This window comes from Leptonychotes weddellii, chromosome X (assembly GCF_054177405.1).
Source record: "Leptonychotes weddellii isolate Sample4059 chromosome X, ASM5417740v2, whole genome shotgun sequence".
In the NCBI taxonomy this organism is placed as follows: domain Eukaryota; kingdom Metazoa; phylum Chordata; class Mammalia; order Carnivora; family Phocidae; genus Leptonychotes; species Leptonychotes weddellii.
The window spans coordinates 103,905,082-103,923,605 of record NC_138385.1 but is presented as its reverse complement, the minus strand read 5'-3'; positions in this window follow the sequence as shown (position 1 = coordinate 103,923,605).

Sequence of the window (18,524 nt, the reverse complement as noted above, 5' to 3'; positions counted from 1 at the left end):
CCTGGGTGGCTCAGTCGTTAAGCGTCTGCCTTCGGCTCAGGTCATGATCCCAGGGTCCTGGGATCGAGTCCCACATCGGGTTCCCTCCTCGGCGGGAAGCCTGCTCTCCCTCTCCCACTCCCGCTGCTTGTGTTCCTGCTCTCGCTATCTCTGTCTCTGTCAAATAAATAAATAAAATCTTTAAAAAAAAAAAAAAAAACAGAAAGTGGGGGTAGGGATTAATGTCATTCCTAACATAGGAGCCAAATATGGAATAAAAAACACAGGGTTCTATAGTCTGACCCAAGCGCTTTGCACGGTCCCACGCGGACTCTGTGTCTTGACAATTATGGGGTAAACAGAGAATAGGAATCAAAGGTGGGGAAATAAAAGCAGCCAGCCAGACAGGCAGTAAGTCAGAGAGTGGAAATGCAAGACGAAGATTGAAGAGCGAGGCGTAGAGATACAGGGACAGATATTCACTGAAAGACAAAGACTCAAGATACAGGTGAAAATAGACAGTATTCATTTCCTGGGGCTGCAGTAACAACTGTCACAAATGGGGTAGCTTGCAACAACAGAAATGCACTCTGTCCCTGGTATAGGGTCTATGTTTGGATTGCAGGTGACAGGGCCGTGCTCCCTCTGAGCGTAGGGAGAAAATCCATTCTTCCCTCTCTCCTAGCCTTCTTTGACTCACAGGCACATCCCTCTGATCTCTGCCTCTGTCATTACAAGATGGTTTCCCTGTGTGTCTCCTTTGCCACATGGAATTCTCCTCTCTGTGTCTGTCTCTGAGTTTTTCTCCTCTTCTTGTAAAGATACCAGTCACCTTGGATTCAGAGCCCACCCTACTCCCCTAGGACCCGACATCCTCATTACACCTGCAAAGACTTGATATCCAAATAAGATCAAAGTCTTAGGCACTGGTGTTGAGGACACCGACTTCAGGGTTCAAGCCACAATATACACAGTAATAAAAAATGGTTTTAGAGATAGCAGGAGAGACAGACTTTAAGACATGAGGTTTTTGCACACAGGAAGAAGGTAGAATACCATACCCATGTCACAGGGAAACTCTGAAATCAAGTATAAACAACACTGAACACACATAAAAAAGAACTACAACAACAACAACAAAAACTGAACAAAAGAAAAATACCAATCTTTCTACTTTGATGGTAAAATGTCCCCATGCGATGATCTTTTCAGTTTTTCCATGCAAACACGTAGGATGGCACTAGCTTCTCTTTACTGCACTTCTTTCCATGTCTGTCTCCCAGTTGTTAACGTGGCTGAACTGGGGGCCGTTTCCCTACACAAGACAAGGGCACCTACTCAGCCATGTGCTGCTTCCTCATGAGCTGCAAACAGCGATTTGCACACTCCATCCTGAATGATTATTCAAGCTCCTGCTGGCCCTTAATAGCCCCTCAATAACTTGTCAGGAAGTTAAAATGACGACGTTGGAGAAGGCAGAGATTTTCATTTTACCCTCCAGCACTTAAAAAGAGAATGGCATGTTTATGATGTAGTCCAGTATAAAATAAACAATGAATTGGGGCATACATAGGTAGACCAGTATGCAGATTTGTTAAATATGGGGTATAAAAAAAGAATAAAGAAAGCAAGAGGTTGTAGACATGTATTTTCCTTTGAAGATCTGCAAAAACATGCAAAAGATATAAAACCAATGAATCTTGCTCAGAAAAAGGCTGAGGAGCACAAATACAATAAAATCCTGAAAAAAAAGCTCACAAGTTTGGGAAAGTTCTCTCTGCTCCTCAAAGCCTCTAGTTAGAGAAGCCAGATCATTCTGTCTACACATCTGAGGGATTTTTTTTTCAATAATGTGACTCAGGCCATGACAGTTTGACAATAGCCACATTGGGTGTCGGTCAAGCGTGCCCCCAGCATCCCACTCGCTCTCTCAATCCTATCTCAGAGGACAGTCTGCTAACCTTCTGTATTGAACGTTTTTCAAGTTTCAGCAACCACTCCACCACCAACAGAACTGATAAGCTATTGGAGGGTGAACAGCTTCTGATGACATAGAAACACCTGCTGTACCCAAGTCTTTATCTGCTTTGCAATGATAACGTCTCGGTATGTGCACTTTTCCAATAAAACATGTTGTGGGTCCCAGTCCTGGGATAAAATACAAAATGCAGCAGTGAGAGAAAGAAAAGTGTCAGAAGACTGACGAGATCACCTCTCTGTGAGCATGATTTGATATGAAATAAAGGGAGGGGCACCTCGCTGGCTCAGTGGGTGTAGCTTGGGCCTCTTGATCTCGAGGTTGTGAGTTCGAGCCTCACATTGGGTGTAGAGACTACTTAAAAATAAAATCTTTTAAAAATGGGGGGCGACTGATATTAAATGAGTCCAACAATGGAAGCAGGAGTATTCTCTTCTCTTGCCTACTACAGTGTGTACTAATTATTTAATATTTATTCTAGCTATGCCATTCTATGTTCTGGATTTCTTCTAGCAGGAGATTAGAGGGAGGAGCCTAGCCATGAAGTTGAGGAAGGGAGGAAGGGTGAATAATTTTAGAGAAGGAAAATTATAGTGGTTTTACTGAAATCAGTAGCCTGGCTGGGAAAACAGGTCTAGCCTCTGAAATTAGATTTTATTTATTTCTGTTATGCCACCCAATTCAGAATTTGGAAATCCACAGTAACAATGGACTATACTAGTCTGTGTAGAGCCTTCCAAAGAACTCAAAAAAATTTTTTTAAGGAACTCTTGTTTATTTTCAAACAATCACCATGGGGGAAAACGCCAAACTGAAATTTATATTCTGATATTTATTTTGTGTAATAGTGTTCATCTTACAGAAAGAATCATATATTCTACAATAGTTGGACTATTTTAACAACAGTGTCAATCCTGACTGACTGAGCCACCCAGGTGCCCCAAAAAAATTATTTTTAAAAGCTTACATTTTTTAAAATCAATATGTCTTCCATAATTTCAGTTTGTGGAGTGTAAAATAAAAATGGAAGCCTCAAAGAATAACCACATGCAAATTCCAAAGGTGATATTTTGTCCCTGCAAAGGAAATTTAAAAAGCGTTGTTCATGCAAAAGAAACTTTAAAAAATTAAATAAAATGAAAAGGTCAGCTCTCCATAAATAAGTTGTGCGTAGTTTTATAGCTTTGGAAGTTTAATTTTACACACTAAAATGTATTATTAACTGCAATTCTATATATTAGGAGTCTTAAGTATAGTACGACACCATCAGTTATCTGCACTTGGGGTACACCAGCTGATTTCAGGTTGATTGGTCCTCAAGAAAAGATCAAGTTACAATTTAACCTCCTGTAGTTTGAACCTTTGTGTACAGGTGTGCCCACCTGCCCCAGTGTGTCGTAGAGTTCTACAAGAATGCAGTGTCAATCCTGGGGTCATGATACTTGGATAATTGTCAAAATCCTATTGAATTTCAGGTCATTTTATAGGATGTCTTCCACACAAAAGTATATCTTGCACATTTCTGTTCAAGCCAGAGGCCAAAAGTACTACAGGCAACTTGTTCATTTCTCATTAAGAAAAAAAAAAAAAAAACCGATATTTTTCAGGAGCAGAACTTATGCCAGGCAGAAGCAAACTGCCCTTTCTAGGAAGGACTGCTTTATTTGAGCTTTTAAGTGAAGCATAAAAATATCTGCTGTAATAATAACTTTCATCTTTATAATGCTGTGGAATTTACATAGTGCTTTTCATCCATTTTCTCTTTTTATTCTTGCAGTGCAGAAAAAAAAAATTGAGAGGATAAGCATTATTAGCTCATTTTATAGAGAAGGAAATGTAACCCCAGATCATTGTGTGACTTGCACAAGATCTATCAGTTGGAAAGCAGTACCTAGAACTAGAACCCAGGTGTTCTGAGGCAGTTATTCTTCCTAATAATCTTTGGTCTCACTAATGAAACAAATGCCCAGGTGTATCCCCTGAATTTTAACTCCTGATCTATCACCTACTGCATGACGCTGGGTGAACATTCCCACTGGCAAGAATGTATAAATCTTTGATGCTGTGGAGTTACTGGAATGCTGTGTGTGGAGAACTAAGTCCTGGTGTGCAAGGACAGAATGTGTAGCTCAGAGTGTTCGTCAGAAATTTTTCCGAGTTCATGGCTTTTTCCTCCATCTTACATCATTGATATCTCTTGGGTGTCCTGAGACCTATAAATATGTGGCTTGAAAATAACCATAGTATGAGAAAATCACAATGACTGAAAAGTATTGGGAAATGACCTGTGTGCTGAAGATGTGAATAAGTACCAAAACCATGAGTGGGAAAGTTCTAACCATAGAGTTGTTTGGGAGAATGTAACCAAGTTGTAATGATTCTGACCCGAGACTTCAACCCACTGGCCGGTACTTCCAAGAGCCTTTTCTAGGAGATGAATCTCTCCTGTAGAATAAAGGATGAGTGTCAAAATCAACTGAGAAAGTTTCTCAAGCCATGCACACACCTGTATGGCCCCTGTTCCCATCTCAGTGTGTGTCAGGAGGGCAGCATGGAAGAAATTACAGTAGGGAGCAGAAATTTGTGTACTTAAAAAAAATATCAAAAACATCCAATTTTTCTTCCTTTTCCTGAGTGTTTAAGAATGACTCCTTGTACTGATTGACGCCACTCAATGGATATTCTTTCTGAAGAGGGGTCCCAAAAGTTTTAGATAAGAGTAGGATTGGTTAGGAAAATACATCCTGGAAATAATTTAAAATATTGTAGAGAAAGTGGGAATAAAATTGGAAGTGTGCAGATTGTTCGTAGAGGTGGTAGTTTGCAGCCTTGAATACTGATGTTTCCAGTAAGGGAGACTGGGAGGGAAGGGGCATAAAGGGGAGGAGGTGGTGGGGACTTACAAACAAGCCCACTAGAGGAAAAGCTGGATTCACACATGCAGTCCAAGCCAATCCTAGCCATGTTATCTCTGGGAAGAAGATAGCTACTATCCAAAGTCAAAGAGAGGAAGTAGAGGAGAAAGATGACAAGACTTGGCCAAAGGAAATCATTGTTGGACTCCATGAATGCATTTTGCTGAGGTGTTGGGAGAATATTCCAGGATACAATGCTCAAAAAGAAGGAAGTGATAATGAAGTCATGAACTCTTGCTGGATGGAGAAGAATGGGGGCAGGTTGGTTTGGGATGCAACATGCGACCTTCCCACAGAGCAACCTGGTCACAATGGAACCCCAAAGGAAGGATAGCAAGGAGAACATGGTGGCCGGTTCCCCCTGGTGTCCCCATTGGGGTGGATAAGATGAAAAGCACAAGTCTTGTTGACTTTAGAAGGAAGAGTATTTCCTTTCTCCTTTTCTTTCTTCTCTACATGTTATTGTGAACATCTGTTGAGCCAGGGGCACTTGCTCTTTGGATAACTTCTGTGATTTACCTATTTATTGGCATTAAACGAAAAATCTTTGACCATAAAACAAAGGTTGGCTTGCCTAGAACTCTGAATAATGAAATTAAATGTAGGAACCTACTTATTCTTTCTCTCTTTACCCCCTCACTGTGTGTGTGTGTGTGTGTGTGTGTGTGTGTGTGTGTGTGTGAGATTTAACCAGCAAGATCTATGCAAGGTGATTCGGGATTTGTTTTGAAGGATAATATAGGAATCGTTTTCTTGAAAACAAAGCTGAATAGAACAATGGTAATACAGGGTTTCATTCCTTAACTGCTTAAAAATTCAGTCACGTCCCAATGAGCTATTCTTTTTCTAGTATTCTTTTTTTTTGCTTTGACAGTCTCTTGGCCATTTTTCTACTTATTAGCACTTCCATCAAAAAGGAAGGAAAAAGAGATGAAACTATAATATGTCAATTTCAGACAGAGAGTCTTATATTAGGCCCATCACCACTGTGAAGTGTCTAGACAATCCTTGCTCCCCTGGGAAGATCCAAAGCCTCCAGCCCTACAAAATCTGTGTCCCTACAAAACAGTGGAGAATTCCAGCAAATGCACTCCATCCTTCTTATTCTCCTGTGTGATGATCACATTTCACACTTCACCCAGACAGACTCTAGGACACAATTACACTAGATGGGTTGGACATAAAAGTATTAAAGAGATTGTTATCTGTGAATATGAAAATTGCCTTAAGAACATTCAGAATAGACACAGATTTACTTCATATGACTTTGAGTTTGAACATAAATAAACTGTGGTCATTTTTCTTTCTTTTGGCTAATACTGTCTGAAAATTTTTAAAGAAACAATTAATGAATTAATTCTTGCTTTGGATAACTTGTATTGATTTTACAGCCATTTCATTTCCCTACTGAGTTAAATTATTACAGAATCCCACATTGTGTGGGATGTCAGTATTTATACTGACATTTATATGTCAGTATTTATAGTCGATCTAGAATTATCACAACTTAAAACTGGCATTGACTGTAGAGTCAACTAATATTTAGCAAGGGAGCCAAGAATATTCAATGGGGAAAAGATAGTCTCTTTCATACCTGGTGTTGAGGAAACTGGACATTCATGTGCAAAAGAATGAAAACCTGAAACCATACAACTCTTAAAAGAAAGAATAGGAGAAAAGCTCCTTGACATATGTCTTGGCAATGATTTTCTGGATATGTCAGCAAAGGGGAACCAACAAAAGTAAAAATAAACAAGGGGGTCCATATCACATGCAAAGGCTTCAGCACAGCAGAAAATCAACAAAATGAAAAAGCATCCTGAGGGATGAAAGAAAATATTTGCAGGTCATATATCTGATAAAGGATTACTATCTAAATTTATAAGGAACTCATACAACTCAATAGCAAAAAAAACCCAAATAAACCAAACACATGCAAATGGCCAACAGGTACTGGAAACGTGCTCCACATCACTAATCATCAGGAAAAGCAAATTAAAATCTCCATAAGATATTGTCTGACACCTGTTAGAATGATTATTATCAAAAACACAAGAGATTACAGGTGTTGGTAAGGATGTGGAGAAAGGGGAACTCTCATGCACTGTTGGTGGGAATGCAAGCTGGTGCAACCACTGTGGAAAACAGTATGGAGGTTTCTCAAACAGTTAAAAATAGAACTACCATGTGACCGAGCATCCCACTTCTGGGTATATATCCAAAATAAATGAAATCATTATGTTGAAGACATATCGGCAACCCTGTATTCACTGAAGCATTATTTATAATAACAAAGACATGGAAACAACCTAAGTGTCCACTGAAGGAGAAGTGGATAAGGAAACAGCGATGTGTGTTTGTGTGTGTGTGTGTGTGTGTGTGTTTGTAGTTCAGCTGTAAATAGGAATCATGACATTTGGGGTGATATGGATGAACCTTGAGGGCATTATGCTAGTGAAATAAGTCACACAAAGAAAGACGAATATTGTCTGATCTGACTTACAGGTGGAATCTAAAAACAAAGAAAGAAAAAAAGCACAGAAACAGAACATAGATTCGTATAATGGATGAAGGTGATCAAAAAGTATCCACTCTCAATCATCAGATGGTAAGTTCTGGGGATCTAATGTATAGCATGATAACTATAGTTTATCAACAATGAATTGGATACTTACAAGTTGCTAAGACAGTAGAACTTAAGAGTTCTCCTAACACAAAAATGTTTGTCAGGTGATGTGTTAACTAACCATTTTTTGGCAGCAATAGATATATATATCAGATCATCATGTTGTACACTTTAAATGTACACATATGTCTATTATATTAAATTATATGTTACATTATATGTCAATTATATCTCAATAATGCTGGGAAAAATTTTAGAAATTAAAAAGTGACATCTAACGTGACTGTCCTACTTTTTTTTTTGGTGACTCAAGCTTTAATGTCATCTCTCAGAGTAATTAATATGTGGATGACACTAAACTTTAAGAATTCTTGCTGTTAATGAGAATGAAAGTAGGGATTTTGCTTTTGAATAGGTTATTTTACAAGTTTTTAAAAATAACAAAGTAAAATTGTGCTAAAATTTCAAAAAGCACATAATTTCCTCAGGGCACCACCTTAATTTCCAGTGATAGTTCTATTCACAGTGTCCTAATGCACGTTTATTGAAAAAGATTTGGCTTCGAGACACTTTCCATTAACGCTAATATGGGTAATCACGCTTCTTCAGTACAAAGTATTTTATACAGACATTGTGAAAGAGCTGAAGGTCACTATCATACTAGAAATCCATCTTGTAAGTGGCAAAATTTAACACTGGGCTTGTCAGCAAAGAAAGCTGGGGTAACATTCTTAACAGTAGCACCAAAAAGATTGGCTCAAATCGATGGTTTGGGTTCATGGAATGAACCATTCCTACTTCAGATTCAATGAAAAAGCCATATTTGAAATACCCTGGGATTCTTACATTTGTACATATGATGGGAAATCCCTAAGTTAAATGCAGAGTAATGGAAACCTAGAATAATAAAGAAGAAAATGGAAATTTTGATAATGAAGGTTATAAATTTAGGGCAATAGTCAATGGAAGTAATAGATTAAACTTTCTCTTGCCTAGGGTTCTACTGGCAAGACTCGTTTAAATTCTAAATAATGTTTTCAACAGCATATCCCTGCCTCCCTCACTCTTTTGGAAAACAATGCTGTGCTTAAATTCCTAAAGCATATAAAATTCCACTACTGTTTGCTTTTTTTCTTTTTTAGTAACCTTGATCTCCAACGTGGGGTGAAAACTCATAGCCCCAAGATTGAGAGTTGCACGGTCTACTGACTGAGCCAGCCAGACACCCTAAACTGTACTACTGTTTGGTGGCAGAAATCCAGGCTTTTTCCTCATGCTCATTTTGAAGATACCTTGCGATACTTTAAGTAGGCTTAAGATTATTTTTTATTTTATTTTATTTTATTATTTTATCTTATCTTATATATTTTTTTATTTTAAAATATTTTATTTTTAAGTAATCTCTACACCCAGTGTGGGGCTTGAACTCACAACCCTGAGATCAAGAGTTGCACATTCCACGGACTGAGCCAGCCAGGAACCCCAGGGCTCGAAACGTTAAATAGTTACCTTTCAGAGTGCTATAGCGAAGAGCGCTGATCTCTGCACAGTCACACTGAGTAATTTATTTAGCCGTTTTAGGCCAGAAACTACACCAAGTCATTAATCCTGCTGAATGGCGGAAATGCCCTAAGGAAGCATTCTAACCTAAGTTGGATTTTCCAAGCATTATCCAAAATACAATAGCACATAGGTGCTGCAGCAATTAGAGATAAATTAATAAAAATTAAAATTTTAAAAAAGGACCTAAATGAGGATAAAACTTAATGGAAATGCCTAGTATTGGTTCTTTGGTAAAAATACAATGTGGCAGATAAAGTGTTTAATATGATAATCATTAAAAGTGGGGAGAAAGCCCAAATATATAAAGTGAGAACTGATGACAGGAATCGCAACAATGAAGGACATTAAGGAACCAAAACCAACTTGTTTGATCCATTTTGTGCAAATGCATTTGAGGACTCTGATGACATGGGTGATTTTCTGTATGTACATATTTTTTCCCCCAGAAAAAATAGGAACTGGAAACTGACTAATTATATAATCCCAGAGAGACCAAACCTCATTCCCTGCCTCACCCACTTTCTCCATCAAAGTCAGCATTTCCAGATGGCCTTACAGTTTTTTTCTTTGAAAACAAGATTTACTTGTTAATACTTACCCTGGTTGAGAACATAGAAAAGGAGAAATAGTTCCACATTGTGTATTATATATATATATCTATATAATGTTTATGTATGATGTTAAGATATGTATCATATTAGTATAGGTGCTATATACAATATATATACGATGTAAGGACATATAACGTAAATGCATATAACATTAAAGGTACTAGTTAACACAAGAGGTAAGAACACAAAGGGCATCCATATTTGAAGGAAGGAGGGGATTTTTATGATCATTGCAGATTTTTGATTGCGTGAGTAGAAAACCCAAGGATGTCAAGGAATGACAGCAAATAACAAGGTTAGTAAGTTAGAATAATGCATAGAATACATATTCTATAAATTTTGAGAAAAGGATTAGAAACTATAACAGGAGACAGAATTTATAGCAGCACGGAAACGATATATATTTGACAAAACTAGCAAGGCTCATGAATCTATTCTGAAATGTTCTTGAGGTCAGCATAACCCTGATACTAAACCCTAATAAAAACAATCAAAAGGAAGAAAATCAGAGTCCAATCTTCCAACAATCTTTCTTATTGATGCAAAATTTATAAAATTATGTATAATTATTATATATAGTAAGATGTATTCTGTGATGTAATTTATAAATATACATGTATATATATTCCAGTGATAAGTCAAAGGAAAATAGATCACATAACACAGCATTTTCAAGGAGGATTAATTTCGGGAATACAAGCATATAAAGGTGATTAAAATTTGAATCATTTAAAGTAAACAACCACATTAAAAGAAACAGGAAAATATATACATGACATCTCCTTAAGTGCAGAAAAGTATATTTTAAGAGGAGATTAATTCCTAACTATAATTAATAAAATGTATTAGCAGCATGGAATAGAAGGGAGCTTCCCTAAACATACAAAGGATTTCTATGTTAAAAAAAGAAATCTCAACAGCACGTCAAACAGCATCTTTTGGGGCTGAAATGGTGAAAGAGTCCCCTGAGATCAGGAATGAGACAAGTGTACCTGACATTCTCCGGTCTCTCCAGGCGCACCGGGAGTACTGGGCAGCATACTCAGCACAGTAAAAATAATTGAAAATAATATGACTTGAAAAGGAGAGTCAAGCCTTTATGAGCTTAAAATCAGAAAAAAATTCTACAACTAAGTTATTAGAATTAGTTACTTTACTGGTTAATAAAGAAGGTCACCAATAACATTCCATGTCTCTATTGATTATTCCAGTAAAAAAATAAAATAAAATAAGCTTTCCTTTAAGGATGTGGTAAGGTTTACAATGGCACGTTCACCATAATATCTTCCCACGGCTGTGCAAGGCACGTAGAGAAGCAGAGGACACGCCCATCAGTAGAGGGTTATACTGTGTTTGCAGAAGGAAATAGTGTCTATCATAAAGGGGTTAGTGGTTCCAAAAGTGATCTGTGGAGTCAATGCAATGTGTGACATTGTGTGTGGAAAAGAGACAGAAGAAGGAGAAGAGGTAGAAGGGGGAAAGAGGAGGTGAAGGGAGGAGAGAAGAGGATGAGGAACAGAAGGAGGGGGAGGAAGAGGAGGGAGAAAGGGAGACATAGGGGGAAGAGGAGAAGGAGGAGGAGGACAGAAGAAAGCAATAGAGATGGAGATCCCAACAGGGGCCATCAGCCACATTCCTCACGTGGACTTACTAACAATAGACGCTCATCATGGAGATCAGAGCCATAACTACCAGCAGGCTCTAACCAACTGTGTCCAATGACCAGAGAACACTGTAAGATAGAATCTTCCTAAATTACTCTATTTGGAAATGGGGTCACTGCAGATAGAACTAATTTAGACGAGGTCATGCCCCAGTAAGGTGGGGCCCTGATATGCCCAGTGGTGTCCTCATGAAAAGGGGAGACACAGACACTCATGCAGGGGGAATGTCATGTGCAGATGAAGAAAGAGATGTGTTAGCCAAGACATGATCAACGTGGACAGGAAACCCCCAGAAGCTAGGAGAGATGCATGGAACATGGAGCATGGAAGCATGGAAGCAGATTTCCCCTTACATCCTTAGCAGGGACCAAGCCCGCCAACCCTCTGATCTCAGGTTTCTAGCCCCCAGGACCATCAGACAATAAACTTTTCATTATTTAATCCCATTCAATCTGTGGGACTCTCTGACGGCTGCCGTCAGAAAGGAGCTCACTTCCTTTTAACAAATGCTTCACCCCGCTAACCAATCTCAGCAACTTTTAATGCCTTTATGATGAGTATCTTCTTCCTTTTGCCCTCTTTCCATTGACTGGTAGGTGACCCAAGGATTAAAAGTGGAAAATATCTACATGATCCAATGATTCCCCAGAATCTGTAAATCATCTTCCCTTCCCTGAAGCATTAAAAATATTTGAAGAAGAATAATCATAATCATAATAGGGGTGTCTGGGTGGCTCAGTCGGTTAAGCAACTGCCTTTGGCTCAAGTCATGATCCCGGGGTCCTGGGATTGATCCCCACATCAAGCTCCTTGCTCAGCAGGGAGGCTGCTTCTCCCTCTGCCCCTTCCCCCTCTTGTGCTCTCTCTGCTCTCTCTCTCAAATAAATAAATAAAATCTTAAAAAAATAATCATCATAAAAAATGAGACTGGGATGGGCTAGTTGCACGTGCCCCTTCAATTTTCTTATAATGTCTATACTTTGGTTTAGCATACAGAGTGAACGGACATTAAAGTGAACAAAACTTTGTCAAATTTGTGTTTCTAAAAGTCTCGCACTTTAGTTATGGAATATAAAGTAATGATAAGGACAATAACAAATTTACTGAAGATTGCCATGGATTTTTCCATGATCATATGGAAGAACAGTGTATCATCCGTATTCATTTTGAATATATATATATGGAAATCTTGGACACCACATTATTTCAAACATATGTGTCCCCATTTCCTCCAGTCCTTCTTGGTGTATAGAACCGAGGCCGATGGAGAGGTGGGTTTTCTTCCCCTCCTCTGGGGTTTGTCACCGTGTATGCTGGAGAGGAAGCAAGGAAGAAATGGATTAATTAATACCATAGGGAAGTTCCATCTCCAATTCAGTAAACCGGACAGTATCCTGGAGAAATGCACCTTACAGGCAAGAGAGTTCCCAATTAAAAGAAACTTCTCTGACACAGCAAAAAAAGTAAAATAGAAATGATAAAGCAAAAGAAAGTTTTATTTACAGCATATTTGGCTTAATAGCATTTACGCTGAGCCTCTATGCATTTGCCGCCATTGGGGGTAAAATTACCAGAATTGCATTTGCGATACAAAAAAAGAAAAAGAAAGATGCAGTTTATTACATTTTTTTGTAGGAGCTCAACCCATGACAGAAATATGAATACAAACATTAATGAGCAAGTGACAGATACATTTCATTATTGCCATATGCATCTATTTTATAAAATATGATGTGCTCTCAGTTCACAAATGGCAAATGCACATAAAACAATTCTAAAGACTAAATAATGCAACTGGCTCAAATTGATTTATTTGACTGTCCGAGAATTCCATTACAGAAAGATTAGGGATTTTTCCATGTAAGGTATAAAATAAGAAATGAAAGTCTGAATGCTTTCAGGGGGGAAAAAAAATCAAGCCTTCATATGAAGACATGATTCTGAATGAAATATGAATGAAATGCACCAGTTTGGATCTTTTCAAATAGCATAAATAGCTGGGGAAGGCATGATAAACTCAACCGTTTACCAAGAAAAGATAAGGTTACTGAAGAGAAAAGCTCCTGTCTAGTTTTCATAGACTCGACCGGACTCATTTTCCATGGTTTCACTGAAATAATTAAAAAGAAAATCAGAAGAAGGAGGAGGTATCCAGAGACTTCCTTTTGTCATATCCATGCATTTAAAGTGAAGATTTCCAATATAAAAGTAAAAACAACCAAAGCCTTGTTTGTTCAGATAATTGCTGATTTTTGTCTAAGTTTTAGGAAGAAAAAATAGAGGGAAGACCCAAAGATCCGTCATGAACACATTTCTTTGGATGTATAACTTTCAGATGAACAGAAGGTGTCTCCAGTGGAGCTCATTCTGGGAGGAATAGAAAAGAAAAATAAAGTATGCTCTTTCCCCTTCACATTTTTATTTTGGTCTAACACTCATTTTGTCTTCACAGAAATGGCTCTAAGATTAAGAAAAAGCAATAGATGCTGAGACAGATTTTTTTAAAAAGAATAAACTGTAAAATTTATGATATAAAGGGGCACACAGTGATCTATTTTGCTTTACCTAGCTATCTCATTATTCAGCGGATTCTCCCTCTTACCCAAGTTACCCCTTGGGATATTAGTGCATGTGTAATACATTCACATTATTCAATGTATTTTGCAAGCTCATGGGGTCATAGGACCTTTGGAATGTTATTTTCTGAGATTTATTTGACTTCTGTGAAATGGTGTTGCTGAAATCATAGTCCCATAGAGTTCTTCTGATTTTGGAAAAAGGTAGAGAGAGATCAGGAAGATAGGAGACTGACAGATGTTATAAATTTGGTGAGAGAGCACCCTGTCCTGATTCTGATAAATCTTATTCAAATAAGAGATGGACAGAATAGATAAAAGTGTAGTGTGAATCCATGGGTAAACTCTACAATATGGACAGACCTCATTATCTAGCTCCACGTGGTTGGTTCTCTGCGAGGTAAATTCTGGAAACAATTCTGTCAAGTTTTTCATGTATGGACAAGTTCCCAATAGTAAAAAAAAAAAAAATCCATCCTGACTTCCCTTTTTTTTCTCCCTCCCTCATACCTTCTCTCTCATAAACCAGCTACAAGATAACATCTTCCAACTGCACAGTGTTTGATCTCCTGACTGCTGGATTGTCTACACCTTAGATCAGAGTCCGTCAAATCTTGTAGGGGACTCTTCGCATATGCCATGGTTATAGGCAAACACAATGACCACAAAAAACAGTTTTTGAGGACTTGGGAAAGTAAATTAAGAAAATATGGTGAAGGTCTTTGTCTACCAAATTAGGGTATTTGTCTTTTTTCCTTTTGAGCAGAAGAGCATAACTGGTTCTTTGGAATAACAAGATCATGCCCACACATGTGTGTAGATGCTTTCCCAAAAGGTGAGATTGGTGGTCATAAAACCTTCCTGTGGACTGTGATATGTGCTTAGGCAAGTGGCAAGGGACATATGGTGGAGTGCAGGCATCTGGTTGAGTCGGGAAGGGTTTACTCACAGCTTTCATTCCCATCCCTCGAGAGACACAGACCGACAGTTGGGGGCAAGATGAGCATGTAGTCACCACAAGTCTATGAAGTAAATAGAAAGGGAAGTCACCAACAGGTGAGAAACCTCATAAATTTCTGGATGATGGAATGCAGGTATTCAACCATTAAACAACTTAGAGAAAGATACCCCCCCAGAGGGTGGTAGGAAGAGATTCCAGAAGAAGTACCAGTGTCATATGTCATTGGAGGCTGGCAGTGAAGTCATATTTTGATGGGCCAAATATGGTGATTTATGTAAAAATATTGTATGTTTTGTAAAATGACCACCACTGCCAAGCAATAGAAACATTCTGAGTTCTATTTAAAAATTGTCCCCTTGGGGCACCTGGGTGACTCAGTCAGTTAAGCATCTGCCTTCAGCCCAGGTCATGATCCCGGGGTCCTGGGATGGAGCCCCGCATTGGGCTCCCTGCTCAGTGGGGAGTCTGCTTCTCCCTCTTCCTCTGCCCCTCTTCCCTTCGTGCTCTCTATCTCTCTGTCCCAAATAAATAAATAAAATCTTTTAAAAAAAGAAATGATATAAAAAATAAAAATTGTCCCCTAAAGTGCCTAATGCAGTCTGTACTGAGAGCCAATTGAAGACTACCCTCATATGTTTTCCTCTGAGTTGTTCGGATAATTTTTTTTTTTTGCATAATTTTTCCAAATATTTTGCCTTCTTGCTGCACACAAATTTGTCCTGACTGGACCTCTATAATTTATATTAATATACATATGTTCATGCAAATCAGTTATTTATATAGAATTCATTTATTCATATAAATAAAATTTCAATATATAAAATTTTATTTTTCTGCCTTGTTTTCACAACTGTTACATTTTTCTTGGTGATGTTGTTTGACCATTTGGGTTTTCCTTTGTATTAATTTCTTATACATCTGCTTTTTACACAAATAAAAGGAAATAGTTTGAGTTTTGACTAATGTATTCACCTGTATAATTGACATCCCTATCAAAATAAAGGAATTTCCATCACCTCAAATGCTACAAGACAAAAGCTATGTTACATTTTCCATATGATTCAATCCAAAATAGTTTTAATTTCCCTTGTGATTCCTTATTTAATCCTTGGGTAATTTTCCAATGGTCAACAAGAAAAAATGATATGACATGTCATTCATATTTTAACATTATTACATCCTAACACAGTAAGATATTGTGTATATTGGGTTATATAAAATATTCTCTTATTAAAATTTTTTAAAGTAATTTCTACACCTAACTTGGGGCTTGAACTCATAACCCTGAGGTCAAGTCACATGCTCTACTGACTGAGCCAGCCAGGGGCCCCTAAAATATTCTTAAAGTTGATTTTACCTGTTTCAATTTACTTTTTGAAAGGTAGCTGGTAGAATATTTAAAAATACACATGTGGTTCAGACTTTGAGTTCACTTTATATTTCTTTTGAAATAGGACTGGATGAGGCCATTTACCTTTGATGCAGTTATGACTATTAAAAGAAAGGTATAAATCTGCCATTTTATTATTTGTTCTCTGTCATACCTTCCTTTTTTCCTTGGATTGGGTCTATTTTAGTATTCCATTTTAGCTCTGCTATGGCCTTTTTTTGGTGACTCTTTGCTCATCGGTTTAGTGCTTATTCAGTGGTCTACAGTATTTTAACTTATCACCAGCTACTTTCAAATAATTTATACCATTTTGTATATCATGTTAAGAACCTCACATTGGACACATCCTTATTCTCCTTTATTTGTGCTGTCTTGTCACACATTTTTTGGTATGCATATATTACATAATGCAGAATATATTTTTATATTGTTTTGTTTTACACAATGAATTATGATTTAATGAAATAAAAGACAGTTATTTCCTATTTTCATGTATAATTACCCTTTCTAGCCCTCTTCATTCCTGTGTAGATAGGTTTCTATCTGGTTTTACTTCCCTTCAAGATGATGCACATTCATTAGAATTTCTGGTGGTGTATGTCTGCTGGGTTGTGAATTTACTCAGCTTTGATTCATCTAAAAATATTTTCATTTTCCCCTAATTTTTGAAGTATAATTTTTACAGGTATGTCATATTTCTTATTTCTTCTTTCTTTGGCTTTGGTAGTTTATATGTTTCCAACATCTTGAGCATGTCATCTATTTTATGGGATGTTTGGCATGCAATTGTTCATAGCATTCTCTTGACAACCATTTCATTTTGCTAAGATTGATAGCAATGTCCACACTTTCATTTCTGATTTTAGTAATTTGGGTCTTCTCTTTTTTCTTGGTCTGTCTAGGTAAAGATGTGTCAATTTTGGTCATCTTTTCAAAGAACCAACTTTTGGGTCTGTTGATTCTCTGTATTCGTTTTCAATTTTCTATTCTGTTTTTCCTCCACTCTGTTCTTTTTTTTTTTTTTTAAGATTTTATTTATTTACATGAGAGAGAGAGAAAGTACATGAGAGAGAGCACAAGCAGGGGGAAGGGGTAGAGAGAGAGGGAGAAGCAGACAGCCTGTTGAGCAGGGAGCCTGATGGAGGACTGGATCCCAGGACCCTGGGATCATGACCTGGGCTGAAGGCAGACACTTGACAAACTGAACCACCCACGTGCCCCTCTCTACTCTGTTCTTTATGATTTCCTTCTGAAGGCTATTTTTACTAAATATATAATCCTAGGTAGACACGTATGTATTTTTCTCCCTTGGAAGACGCTTTGTCATTCCTAAAATAGTAAGTAAAAAATGGTCAAGATTTTAACCATACAAATCCCTGAGGGAATGGCCCTCAGGAAGACATAGCTAAGACATATTTAAACTCAACAATTAGATATGCAGAAAGATGGAACTGTCTGAAATTTATCCTAAGGGCCAATTCTATGGACATGACATCCTGGAGTACATACACCACCATGAGATATGGAAAGCAAGGGATTTCCAGGTGGAAGAGCCTCAGCAGTCTCAGACAATGAGGAGAAAGTCAGTATTGATATGGCAAAATGCTATCTGCTTTTTTAGCTACAAAGGAGTTAGAGAATTTTGCCAATCCCTTAGTTTTGTAAATAGGGATTTTTTAAATCACAAACTTAGTTTCTAGTCTACTTTAGATATTATTTTATAAAGATCTACTCCAACTGGCTGTATAATAAATCAATGTGCTCTTTAAACATCTCTATTGAATTATAATCTACAACAGTTAACATTCAGCCATTTTACGTGTCTACTTTAAAGAAAGTAAATTTCCCAGAACTGTGATCATTTAATTATTTCAAAGTAATCCTTTTTAGGCATTGTAAAGTTTTTAGCACCCCCCCCTTCCCTCAGATTCTTGAATCAATAGATCTTTAGATGGGGCAGAGTTCCTAAGATATTGCACAAATGTGGTTGATATTCAACATGAATGGACAAATCAAGCAGTCTCAGTATAATAATAAATATTAATATAATAATGGGTTTTTTTTTCAAGGAACAGAAGGAAACATAAAATGGATACCGTATAAAAGAAACCATGATAACAGACTTTTATGGAAAACTTCTATGTGCTCCTGTCCCTCATTTGGTCCTCAAAGTAATCTTATGAGGTGAGAATTGTTGCCTATGTCCGCCATACCCCAGAGATGACAGCTCTGGAAACTCAGCTTCAATGACTTATCAACTT